The sequence below is a fragment of the Macaca mulatta genome, chromosome 9 (assembly GCF_049350105.2).
Source record: "Macaca mulatta isolate MMU2019108-1 chromosome 9, T2T-MMU8v2.0, whole genome shotgun sequence".
NCBI lineage: Eukaryota > Metazoa > Chordata > Mammalia > Primates > Cercopithecidae > Macaca > Macaca mulatta.
The window spans coordinates 32,261,583-32,275,470 of record NC_133414.1 but is presented as its reverse complement, the minus strand read 5'-3'; the positions used below and the strand labels follow the sequence as shown (position 1 = coordinate 32,275,470).

The 13,888-nt window shown below is 38.3% G+C and overlaps 1 protein-coding gene across 12 annotated transcripts in view; it reads left to right on the top strand.

Moving 5' to 3' along the window:
- Positions 1 to 13,888, top strand: part of ZNF438 (zinc finger protein 438) — a 181,801-nt gene that overhangs the window by 150,685 nt on the left and 17,228 nt on the right. The window lies entirely within an intron of this gene.

Below are 13,888 nucleotides of genomic sequence, written 5' to 3'. Positions count from 1 at the left end.
TAAAATAATGATTTTTTAACAGGCACTTCTGGACCTTCCAGAAGAACCTGGACCTCCAGATGGAGGTAGAGTCCTTTCTTAATCAAGAGTATTTAAATTATCCTCACCATAAAGGATACACTCTAACCCCAGGGAGAAATCCCAGGCTTTCCCTGCCCTATCTAGTTTCTTCCACACGGAAGAGAAGTTCTGATGTGTATGAGAAAAAAGACATATCTTTAATGAGGCAAAATTAGGCTGTCTTAGTGGAACATGTAGCTTTTAGTAAAAGGAGGGAACTTGTTATGAAGGGCCCTTAAATAGAGCACACACTCTGATCTCTGTCAGTGAGAAGGGTAGTATCATAACTCTTGAGCGCATGGAATCTGGATTTGAAACTCAGTCCTACCACTTAATTGTAAAACCTTAGGTATATCACTTGACCTCAGCTTCCACATCTGTAAATCTATAAAATGAAGATAATAAGTCCCACTCTATAGGATATGTGGAGACTAAAGGAAATAGCATATGTAAATCACCCAGCATATTGTTGTTTGTGTAGTAGGCACTGATATGATGATAAAACTACCGTTCTTAATGACTATTATTAATATCTGGGACCTCCTCATCTTTGAGACTGGTCAGTGAGATGGCCATGAGGCTGCCTCTTGCTTGGGAATGCCTAATGACCTTGGAAGGCCAAACATGCTCCAAGGAGACCCATGAGGAGTAAGCAGGAAGCAGACCGCTTGGTTTGATTGTTATCCAGGAATTTATCCCAAGGGAGAGTGAGAGTCCCTGAGACTCACACAAAATCCAGCCGGGAACACTAGGGCAAGGAAGGAGATGGGAAACCCCAACTAGAAATCAAGAGCACGTGTTTTCCTTGAGTGTTCTTTGGTATATATTCTCTGGAAGATTTGTGGAGCCCTAGGTAGCTGATCAAGGGTTTGATATTCGGTGTCCAAGCTGATATTACCTTCTTTTATCCAAGTAAGCGAGGAGAGGCTTAGCAGTAAAAATAATGGAACAAGTATCAGGAAAGCTGGACTCCATTCCAGACCTGCCTCCAAACAGCTGTGGAACCCCAGGCAAAGTTATTTTGCCACTGAGCCTCAGTTTTCTCATTTAAAAATCGAGAATGACTAAGTGTTCCTTTCAGGCTCTAAAAAGGTGAGTCCATATGAGTAAACAACGAGCCACTTGGCTCTGGCTGATACAGAGGGAGAAAGCACTCACACCTCTTGGCTGCTTTGATTCTCATCACAGTTTGTTTTGTTCTGATGTCTACCTCCCTGGGCTATAACATAAGCTTGGATACCTCCATTGACCAGAAAGTAAGACCCCTTTGCCTTACCCAGAGCTCAAGTGAACCTCCTCACCAATCTTTTCTGGGACTAAAGATGCTTAAGCCCAATCCTGGAATTTGACAGAGGAGATGTAATAGCCTTAGAAAACCTAAATCATGTGCCTCCAGTGTGATATCATTCTGCCTACAACTTTACATCCTTTATTTTATTTAATCTTCACAATAAGTTAGACGTAAACCTTATTTTACAAGTTCAAGATTAGGTATTTTTTGCCAAGACCACCAACAAGTAAGTGACTGATCCAAGATTTGAACCCAGATCTATCAAAAAATTTATAAAGAATATTTATATAAATTATAGAGAACATATATTTATAAAGAATACTTATAAAGAATATTTAATTCATAAAGAATATTTCTATAAGAATTTAGAATAATTTATAATTTAAAATTTATAAAGAATATTTCTAATAATTTTTGATCATCTCCTTTTTCTTCTCTGATCAAAAATACTATGCTTAATTACACATATGAATGCTTAAAGCCATTTTAAATCAAAGTGAGCAGAAATTATAACTTAAATTATGGGAAATTACATCTATAAGGAAAAATTAGGTATATGAATATGTGTAACGCCTAAGAATTGCCCAGTTATTCATTAATTTATTCATTCATTCAAATACTTTCTGTATGTCTTAGGTTAATATTAATATGTTTTAACAAAAGCATCAGATTTATTATGATTCTGTTTATGATCAAATATAATTTATGGCTAGGTGTAGCAGCTCCCACCTATAATCCCAGCACTTTGGGAGGCCGAGTTGGGAGGATAACTTGAGGCCAGGAGTTTGAGACCAGCCTGGGCAACATAGTAAGACTCCATCTCTACAAAAAAAATTTCAAAATTAGCTGGGCATGATGGCTCATGCCTATAGTCCCAGGTACTTGGAAGGCTGAGCTAGGAGGATTGCTTGAGCCTAGGAGTTTGAGGCTGCAGTGAGCTGTGATCATGCCATGCATGGCACTGTAGCCTGGGCAACAGAACAAGACTTTGTCTCTAAATATATATATATATTTTGTCTGATATATATATACACACACGTATACATATATATTACATATATATTTGTTTAATTACATGTACATAATTTGTGTGACATGAGAAGTTTGCTGGGCACATGCTATTTATTAAATGCAGATTGACTTATTTAACAAACCATTGATGGCTAGCTATAAATTATGATACCTTTGAATTTCCAACTTATAAACACATACACACATATTATATGCATTTCTGTATAAAATTTAGATAAGACATTACCAACAGAGTTGTGAGCCTTAAATTAAGGAAAATATGCTGTACCAACATACTGTCCCCAAACAAAGTTCATATGGTAGAAGCAGGTTTAATGATCACCAAGGTAATTTGTACCAGGAACTATCAGATGCTGTGAAGAATCCAAAGGTAAGTCATACAGAGCCTGAGCTTTTAGGCTCTAAAATCCTGTTGGAACAGCATATATGCATGTCCTTAACTAGAATAAAGCATGACTAATGCTGTACTAGAAGTGAGTATGACATACTTTGAAAATCAGAATGAAAGAACAGTTGGTTAAGCTAAAGATTTTGAGGCTGGTCAGGAAACACAATGGAAGAGATGACATTTGTTCAGGATATTAACATATATGTACAAGTCAAGCAAGTGGAATTTAGGCCAGGGGGTTTAAAGCTAGGAAGAACTGGCAGCATTATTAACGGAGAAAACAAATTTAAAATTCTGGTTTCTTCTACTTAAATGTTATCTAATTTCAGATAAAGAGATTTAACATTGTGCTATCACTCTAATGATAAGTTATACTATATTATAGGTTTTCTATTATAACCTAGTGTCACCGTTATTCCTTTCTGTGTGAGAATATAATTTATAGAATTTTGAGAAGTTCATGAGACTTATTTTGTTGTAGTTTTCTATATCATTCTTTCAGGATTTAGGGATATGATTTAGTTTTCCGTATTCCTTTTTTTGTCTGATATTTTCAAATGATGAACTAAACTGTGTTTTTCAAAAAAGAGGCATGAAAACAACGTAATAAGGCCAACTATTTAGATTTGGTGAAAGACAGTCACCACACTAATTAAAAATGCAAGTGAATTTATTTACGTGCCACATAAGAAAACTCACACAGGTGAGCAGTATCACCAAATGATTCTCTGACAGGGACAATGTATGTGTTTTATGTGCTAAGAAGAGGTAGTTCACTGTGATTATGCCAGTTGATCATTGAAGTTTGTATCTTGGGTAGTCAGAATGAATTTTAAGTTCCTACACAGTTGGTTAATGCAAACCCCATTGTTCATTGGTCAGGAAGGAGTCTTCATTTAAGTCAAGTGAGAGTCTGTTTTAGTGGAGTCTCTCAATTCCTTTTTTTTTTTTTTTTTTTTGAGACAGAGTCTCATTCTGTCACCCCGGCTGGAGTGCAGTGGTGCAGTCTTGTCTCACTGCAACCTCCACCTCCTAGGTTCAAGCGATTCTTCTGCCTCAGCCTCCCTAGTAGCTGGGACTACAGGAGCGAGCCACTACGCCTGGCTAATTTTTGTATTTTTAGTAGAAACGGGGTTTCACCATGTTGGCCAGGCTGGGTCTCGAACTCCTGACCTCGTAATCCGCCCTCCTCAGCCTCCCAAGGAGCGGAGATTACAGGCCTGAGCCACCGCGCCCCACCGAGTCTCTCAATTCTTAGTCACTTGTCAGCCTTACAGTTAAGTTTGCCACTTCCTAGACAAATCTTCTGCAGGTAGAAAAGTTTTCTTATACAGTTCTTCTACCACTTTTCTCAACTCTGTCATAACATTTGTATTATTTAAAGGAAGCTTTCAAATTGTGAGTGCTATTTCTATTTCATAAAAGTAAGAAATGGGGATGGAGAGAGAGCAAATGCTTTGAGGCAGACACACAGGCGGCCCCCTCTGGACCCACTGCAGTTAGCTGGACATGTGCTGTACAGCTACTACTGATTTCCCAAATCTGTACATGATTGGACTGCACAGCCAAGGCCATTACTATCATGTGAATTCATATTTGAATCCTTTTAAAAAACCCTAGATTTTCTGATTCAATAAAAAATAAATAGTTATGATACTGTCTAAAAATGTATTCTATGTCTTGCAGACATAAAAGTATATACTTATAGCTTACAGACCTAAAATTTTGGTATTCATGAATATAGGATATTAGAACTCAAGTAAGGCACACTTAGGGAGGAGCTAGTTAATACTCATATCATTTTTAAAGTTTGGGGAAAAGATCTTACTTATTTTGGACTTAGTATCAGTTAGGTCTTTTATAAAGTTCTTGATGAATTTTCTGTCTTTAGCAGGGTTTAAAACACCCCTGCATGTAGTAGTCTCTCAAATGCATATTAAATTATGTATAAAATGTCTTAAACCCTGAAACAGTTTTTATAAATCACATCTGATGCTGTGAAAATGTTGTAATCTTTTTTTTTTTAATGAAGCACCAAAGTGGATGGAATTCTAAAGCCAATGAAAGCAAATGTTCATTTAACAAGTATTTATTGCCTTTGAAGAGACAGCAAAAGAAGCAAAGGCGGAGGAAAGTAAAACCAAACTAAGCTCTTCTCTCTTGCAGCTGTTGTAATTAATAACACTGGGCTGCCTATCCAAGCAGGGGTTTCCTTTTATGGGGATTTAACCTGAAAGTGGTTTACTCTTGTTATCTAATCGTAGTTTCACTGTTTCGAACATGGTATGAAAGCTATTTTCTTAAGCTCTCTATTTTTTTCTTTTCCTCCTTGCCCATATCTCCCCTTTCCTCTCCATCTGGTGGAAGAACACTGATCTGGACAGCTGAGCTCTGGTCATTGTTATGTGCTTCTTTTTAGGCTCTGTGATTTTGGCCAAATCAGTAAACCTCAGTCCCTTCGTCTTTCCAATGGGGATAGTAATTCTTGCCCTGTAACGGTCAAATGCAGTAGGTATGGTTGATTCTCATTCTCATTATTTGTAGTATTTATTTTCTAGAAGGTTATTAGGAATACTGAATTAGCAAATACTGAGCCATTTGTTCCCAGGGGATATTCAAGTTTAGGTTCCTGTGAGCCTCTAATCACAACATTTTTGTCAACAACTGATACATGACCTTGTTATAAGTGTATTTCTGTTAAAAAAAAATACTTTAATAGACAGGGTTAATTTTTTAACATTGAACTCAGAGACAAAAGCACTATAACTCATGCCTCAACAAAGCTTCTCTAATACAAGTGTTTTCTCCGTAGAGCACATCACACTTGTCTTGTGTGTAGGAGCACTAGACAGCACCCAGCACTATGCTGGAGACCATAAGTAAACAGTAAAATCACCAAGAAAAAGCACAAAAAGTGCAAAAAAAAAAGTGGCAGTTTTTGAAATGCAAGAAGTATGTGTGTTTACAGTATGAGAGCTGAAGGAAGAAAGCAGGACATCATCTTGTTCTGCCTCAGCTGGGAATTTGCATGTCAAGTGGCTCAAACTTTTTTGTTCTCCACACATGTCCATAAATGACCATGAAAGCACCACAAGTATTGATTTTGGGGTTAAAAATAAATTTTAGCAATTAGGGAAATTCACAGATACAGAATCTGCAAATAACGAGAATCAACTGTATATGAATACGCCTTGTAAAAAACTTTGAAAGCACAGTAGAAGCATCAGGATAATGTGCAGAATAAAAACTATTTTTTATGATTTTTTCTCAGATAAAATGACTTTGTGCATAGTTAATATTATAAACTTCAAGTTAATAAAGTAATATATTATTTGAAGGTGACCATAAATTCTTAGTTCGGTAAAGCTACAAAGAAAACTGCTGTTGCAAGATCTGTGACTCTCCAGCCCTCACATTGAACGCACAGTAGCAAGGAGTACCACTGTAATTCGATGCTTTGAATTTAGTGGTTAACATTGCTTTATGACCTCATTATGGGGGGAAAATATCATTCCCTGTGTATTACCAAAATATTATGTTTCCAAATATGTGATATTCATATGGAAACATTTTGATCTTAACAAGTAGTGTAAATGCTGTTCTTGGACTTTTGGTACCATTTTATGCTGCAGAGCAAGTACAAATTGACATTTGCAAGCTGGTTTTGGTTAACTCCTTAATGTTGGAAATTGGAACTTTCCGATGTAATAACTTCTACAAAATACCATTGTGTATTATTAGTATGTTATACTGTTGACAGAAGAACAAATGGAAAACACACACATGCCTGTAGAAATATCCTTTTAGAATAAATGGAAATGACCTGGGTGGCCTAAAACCATAAAGTAGACCAGCCATATATGGAAGTTGAAATAAAATATTAGAGTTTAAAATATTAGTAAATTTAGATTATGATTATTTTTGTTGTTTGAAATAGCTGTATTTATTTCTTTCTTCTTTTTTTTTTTTTTTTTTTTTTTTTTGAGATGGAGTTTGGCTCTTGTTGCCCAGGCTGGAGTGCAATGGCACGATCTTGGCTCACTGCAACCTCCGCCTCCCTGGTTCAAGCGTTTCTCCTGCCCCAGACTCCCAACTAGCTGGGATCACAGGCACACACCACCACACCCGGCTAATGTTTTGTATTTTTAGTAGAAACGGGGTTTCACCGTGGTACCCAGGCTGGCCTCAAACTTTTGACCTCAGGTGATCTGCCTGCCTCCCAAAGTGCTGGGATTACAGGCGTGAGCCACTGTGGCCGGCCGAAATAGCTGTATTTCTGTGGCTTAAAAAGCAGGCTGGTAATCAGATAATTTACTTGGGTATGTATCATTGCCAGTGTGGCCGTTTGGCAGCAGAGTCTCTCAGAAATTCCAATTAACCATGTAAATATATTTCATAGCATCACATCTCACTTTGTCAGAACCCCTGCTGCGTTTATATCATTAACATAAATGCAGGTGCAAATAGCATTTATGTACTGTGATAGAAAGCAGTTGGAGACATTTCACTGTGGGACACAACACTTTCAGATTGTGTACATCTGTTCAAATAATGTACCCAGCCCCAGTGACATGAACACAAGGATGGAAACATCTGCCCCTGAGACCATTTGCAATATGGCAGATGCTTGCATCTTTATTTATGCAGATGGTTAGCGTGGTGGGTTGAGCAGGGATAAAAGCAAAGTAGTTTGACCGGGGTATTTAGGATGTTATGCAGCCAAAAATAAAGGATAGGCATTTTCTGTTTTTAAAAATCCAATAGCAATAGGAATAGAAATTCATAAATCTAGTAATGCTTTTAATAGAGTAAACATATTGCTCTTGTCTTTAAATTAATGGGCACCAAAATCCTAAAAACATTTATAGATTCCAGCATCTAACTTGTATTAATAAGGAAGAGCAACTTGTGATTACTTTTGTTTGGATAAAATAATTTTAAATGATTTTGAATACTTTTTGTTTAAAAAAATCCTTCAGGCCGGGTGCACTGGTTCACACCTGTAATCCCAGCACTTTGGGAGGCTGAGGCGGGCAGATCACACGAGGTCAGCAGTTCAAAACCAGCCTAGCCAACGTAGTGAAACCCCATCTCTACTAAAAATGCAAAACATTAGCTGAGTGGGGTGGCAGGCACCTGTAATCCCAGCTACACAGGAGGCTGAGGCAGGAGAATTGCTTGAACCGGGGAGACGGAAGTTGCAGTGAGTTGAGATCGTGCCATTGCACTCCAGCCTGGGCAACAACAGCGAAACTCCGTCTCAAAAACAAAAACAAAAACAAAAACAAATTCTTTAAAAACACTGCTCTGTTTTTTGAAAAGATTATATACTACCAAGAGTATCTTGTGATGATATTTCTTAAAATTGGGGGAAAATATAAATGTCATTTGAATATAACTTATCTGATATTCCATAAATATAAATTCAAATAAGATAAGTTTCTGAAACATTATATAACATTTTTGTCAAGCATTTTATTTGGTTCATAGTCTAACATTGACAGCTAGTGATATTTTAATTATAATTAATATTTGTGTTAGGATGAATTGCCTTTTAATACTTTATTATCAAAACTCTCTCCTATTGATCTGCCATGTTATATTCTCAAGGAAACAAAGGTGAAGGGAATAAAACCTAACAACAAAAAGTAAAACATTTCTAGATTTGATTTCCTATTCTCATTCACACAAACCTACCCACTCACTCATACACACACGCAATTATAGAATCTCAAAAGACGTAGTAAGTTAGATTTCATCTAATTCAGTTGCTCTCAAACTTTGTAGCTTCAGGACCTTTTACACTCTCAAAAATTATTGAGGACTCTAAAGAGCATTTGCTTGTATGAGTTGTAGCTGTCAATATTTAGTGATCATAAAAAGAAAAATATATTTATGGATTTATTTTGAAATAACAATAAGCTCATTACATCTTAACAAAAATAACCTAGTTTAATGAAATTGACCATACTATAAAACTAATGACAAAAACCGCAATTACTTTTGCACCAACCTAAATATTTTTCCAAGGTAAAAACATAATAATAATAATGAGAAGACTGGCATTGATTTATGTTCTGCAAATATCTTTAAATTCTGGCTTCATTAAAGAGACTCATAGTTTGAGTCACATAGCTAGTCCTGCATTCAGTCAGTTGTGATATTGTATATGTTGACATGTTTTTTAAAAAGTTGACTTTCCAATAGTCAGAAAGGAAGGGGATATTTTGGTAGGCTTTTCAGATAATCATGGATATTTTTCTTTGATGCTACGCCAAAATTTGTCAGACGTAAACTTCTTTCAGTTTAGTTGTACTGTGAAATTTGAAACCCTGTCCATGTACTTTTGTATTCTATTACATTTTGGGTCTCATACTTGAGTGATTCTTTTATTGATGCATGTGACGTTAAACTAAACTGGTCATTTAGAAAACACTAGTTCAGTGTGTTATGCAAATCTCCCATATACTTCATTGTACAATATTTTAAAAAGCATTCATTAATGTAAGCACCAGTTTTTTTTTGTTTTTTTGTTTTTTTTGAGACAGAGTCTTGCTCCGTCGCCCAGGCTGGAGTGCAGTGGCGCGATCGAGGCTCACTGCAAGCTCCACCTCCCGAGTTCACGCCATTCTCCTGCCTCAGCCTCCCGAGTAGCTGGGACTACAGGCGCCCGCCACCACTCCCGGCTAATTTTTTGTATTTTTAGTGGAGACAGGGTTTCACTGTGTTAGCCAGGATAGTCTCCATCTCCTGACCTCGTGATCCGCCCGCCTCAGCCTCCCAAAGTGCTGTGATTACAGGCGTGAGCCACCGCGCCCATAAGCACCAGATTTATCTGAAAAGTAACTACTGGGAAGCTTCAAGCTGCTGGTGGTGAATTCAGATTTTCCAAAATTCCAATTGCCACTTGAAAGAAAATGACTTTTATCATTGGCAACAAATACTGTTAGAAGTTATTTCTTGTAATGCCAAGCTCCATTCATTCACTTTTGAGAAAATGTCTGCCAGATACCCAAGTCTTAATATGTTCATTCAACATATTTCAACATACGTCTGTCAGCCATTTTTTCAAGTAAAAATGGTATTCCATGAAAAAAGTAGCCAGATCAGCTTCAGGGCTGAATCGAGTGCTTGTCCTCAGGACAACAGTCCTATTTCCATATGAAGCAGACGTGTACTTTGACTGCAAACGATTTCATCACAGAATGTTAAAAAGGCATGTACTCAAGGACCAAAATTTTATAAAACTAAAATTTTGTACTGCTTTTTTGTTGTTCCACTGTGAGAGTGCCACAGTGAAGTATAGGACTGCTTGAACAGTTTGTGGGCGCTGCCTTACTTGGCTAAGTTGCTAGAGAAGTTTTACCCCACAGCGCAACAAGTGCAAATGTCGTCACAAGGCAAAGGCCATCTTGATATGAGTATGAAAAGAATATTTGGGACCCTCCTTGAGGTTCTGCAAGCCCTACTTTGAGAAACACTAATCTAATCTAATCCTCTCTTGCTAAAGACAGGAAACTATGACCAGGAAGGCTGAAGGATTGTTATCTTGCTCAAATTCATTCCAGCAGTATAATAAATAGAAACAACAAAGCCAGACGTCTACTCTCTATCATACATGTAATGCAGTTTGTCTTGTTTTCTCTGAGGAACTCCTCCCCCAGCCTCCCACAAAAAGAAAATTCCTCAGATCCAAATCATTACACCTCAGCACTGATGTATTCTCAAGTTTACTAAAGGAGCAGGACTTGCCACATGAGGAATTTAGAAATTCCTTTAGCATTTTAGACTTTTCTTTCAGTCCTAATGTTCTTTAGTGTTGTCAGTTTTAGAAGAAGGTGGTGTAAGATTAAGAAGTATCTAAGAAATGTGTATTATTTTTAAAATTATGAAAGACCTTAGTCATTTTTTTCTTCATTTTTACTCATCAAAAAATTACTTTGTCACTGCTTAAAAGTGTCATTAAATCTATTGTGTAATTGTTCCTTCAATAAAGTCAGATTCTGGTGTAAGCCTGATTTGGTCACCAGAAGCTCTGTTAAAAGAAGGCCATAGATACAGTTCTATAGGGCATTGCGTGTTGCTATGTGTGAGTTCATTAACTACCTCTCCAGTGACCATGCTGTAGATTTCTCTTAGAAGAAAGACAGGTCTCTCTCTCCTAACAGTTGCACTTTGATTGGAAAAAGGTTGTTCAAAATGATCTTTCTTTCCTCAACATTGAGATGGATTATGTGGCACTCACCGGCCACTGGAAGAGACTGACATGTAAACAGATAAATTGCTAAACAACTTAGTTAAGTTCAGTGTGTTGGAATGGAGGGAGAGCAGCTTTGGTGCCAGATAGACCTGGGTGAAAATCCAACTCTCAATACCTGCTTTGTGATCTTGCAAGAAACGTTGTTTTCACGTCTATGGACTGGAGGTGTTAATACCAAGAATTGGTGGAGGACTTCAGATAGCAGATTAAGCATTCAGTCTGACTTCTGACTGAGGGGCATTTTAGTTCTTCGAAATAGAACTTCAGGATTCTAGAGATTTGAGGGAAGAATAGAAATGGATGAGTAGAGGCAGTGTATATGTACATATCTACCGTAGATTGTCTCAGGAAGAAAAGGAAGGAGATAGGGCCTAATGACTCTTTCTTGTTGCTGTTGTTTTTCTGTTTTTGTGTTCAGCAATAGCATAGCAGAAAGAAGGCATGTCAATATGGTTGAGAGTTAATAGTTCGCTCCTTTGGTAAAAAATATGTTGTACAACTGCCAGCTGCTGATCAGGAGACTGTGGCCCTGGCGGTAACAAAACAAGCCCCTGCTCTTTTGGAGCTGACATTTTAGGGAGGAGACAGATAATGTAATATCATCATGAAGGTAAGTACCACGAAGGACAATGAAGCAGAAAAAGAAAACAGCAAGTGATCGCATGGGGCTGAGCAGCTCCTTTTAGATAGGGTGGTCACAGGCCAGCCTCTCTGAGAGCTGGGGAGCTCACCAGTGGTGCAGGATCCCCGAGGCACAAGGGGCCTGGAAGGAAGGGTAGCCTCCAGACAAGGTTTGGGAATACTCCATTTCCTTATTTTCAGATGCACCTTTTTGTACATTTTAATGTATCAGGACTTGAGCATTGTATATTTAGAGTTATAGTACTTCTCCTCCTTTTCCCCACTACAGAAAAGGTTTTTATAAACTCATTTGTGTGGCATAATCAAAGACAAAAAGGGAGTTTACATATAAAAGGGATAATGAATGAGTTCCCACATAATAGCCTCTCTTTTTTCCATGAAGTCAGTGTCAAAAATCATTGGCAAGAGAGAGATGGCCCTGGGGATAGGGCAGGGGTGCGGCAGAGGGAGAGTGCCTCAGAAGAGCAGGGGAAGGAACCTGGGCCACCAAGAGTCTCTTAGGGACAAGTAAATAGACTGTGGAATCGGTTTTGAACTAGAAACTTTGAACTTACAACATTGTCCAGCGTTCACAATGGTTGGATTTCTCCAGCACCAAATAACAGGAGGTGGAAGTAGAGAGCACAGGGTGGGGCCAGCTGGGCAAGGTTCTGTAGGAAGACAGCAAGTGGGTGAACCTACAATCTGAGGGGAGTGTGTGTGGATGGTCAGCCAGGAGGCCGGCTCTGGAATGGGAGGATCTGCCTAAGGAGACCGCTCACAGGCACACATAGCCTCGAGGCAGGGAGAAGCAGTGGGCTGTGTTATGACCCCATCTCCAGGGAGATGGGAAAGATAACTGACATACTCTTCATCTGTGGATGAGAGTAGATATTCCCTTCAACCCAGGTTTCGTAGTCATCACTAAAAGACAATAAACATATTGGTGGAGAAGAAGGATGGCAGAATTCAAAGGCAAAGGAATCCAAAGTAGTCACCACAGCTTTCAAACTCCGCTGCCTTCACTCCTGGTACTGGCTCAGGTCAGAATCTGATGGCATCAGTCACACGACAGGATCTGTAGATGCCAGCTAACTCACAGACAGCTAATCTGGTCAGCTCCTCAAAGGTGACCAGCACAAACCAGTCACCTCAGTACCTGCCAGTGCCTGGGACTTCGTGTTCTTTTTTATTATTTTCTTCGAAGTGTCAGTATTGTAGATGGTCCCTCTATGTTCAGGAAAGGTGTGTCTTCATTAAAGAAACAAGGAACAGTCAAGACTTACCAGCAGAAATGTTAGGGAATAATTATCTGCATAACAAGGGAATACTTGACTTCTTAAAGATCTGTGGCTGTCCAACCTTATGCATTTGTACTTACAAATCATGAACTATTTGACATAAAAGCTGAGGTGTAGAAAAACGTGCAGCAAAAAAATTATAAATCACTGTGAGTTAAAGATAAATCAGCAGTGAAGGTAAAGCATCTGTAAAACTCTACTATAAAGCAGTGAAACAATTCATTTTTTAAAATGTAGTTTGCACATTCCTCAGAAATACCTCTTTTAGATAAAGTGAACTTACTTTTGAAATTACAGTATAAAAATGATACCTTTGTAATTTTGGTTCCCTGCTTTTTGAAACATTGTGATCTTTACCACTTTAGTCTCATAATCATAGTGTTTTGACTAAAGGCAAGAAACTTCCATCTTTTTGCATGTGTCCTGGTTTAATTGTTCCCAACTGACTTTACATTCTGATGTTGAAACCCTATCTTTCTGTTTATCCCACTGAGGAAAAGGTTTTCTTCACCAACTGTCATCTTGTTAGTCATCCCAGATACTTAACTGTTCCAACTGCTATTGAAAAATAAAAGTAGGCCGGGCGCCATTTATGGTTCATGCTTGTAATTCGAACACTTAGGGAACTGAGGTAGGAGGACCTCTTGAGCCCAGGAGTTTGAGACCAACCTGGGCAACATGGTGAGACTTCAACTCTACAAAAAAATGTTTGAAAACTAGCCACGCATGGTGGTGTGCCTGTGTCGTCCCAGCTACTTGGGAGGCTGAGGCAGGAGGATCACTTGAACCCAGGAGTTTGAGGCTGCAGGGTGAGCTATGATCATACCATTGCCCTCCAGTCTGAGTGGCAGAGCGAGTCCCTGTCTCAAAAGAAAAAGAAAATTTATAAAGAAGAAGGGCCCATTTTTAATTTGTTGTGGAAGATTTCTTGCCAT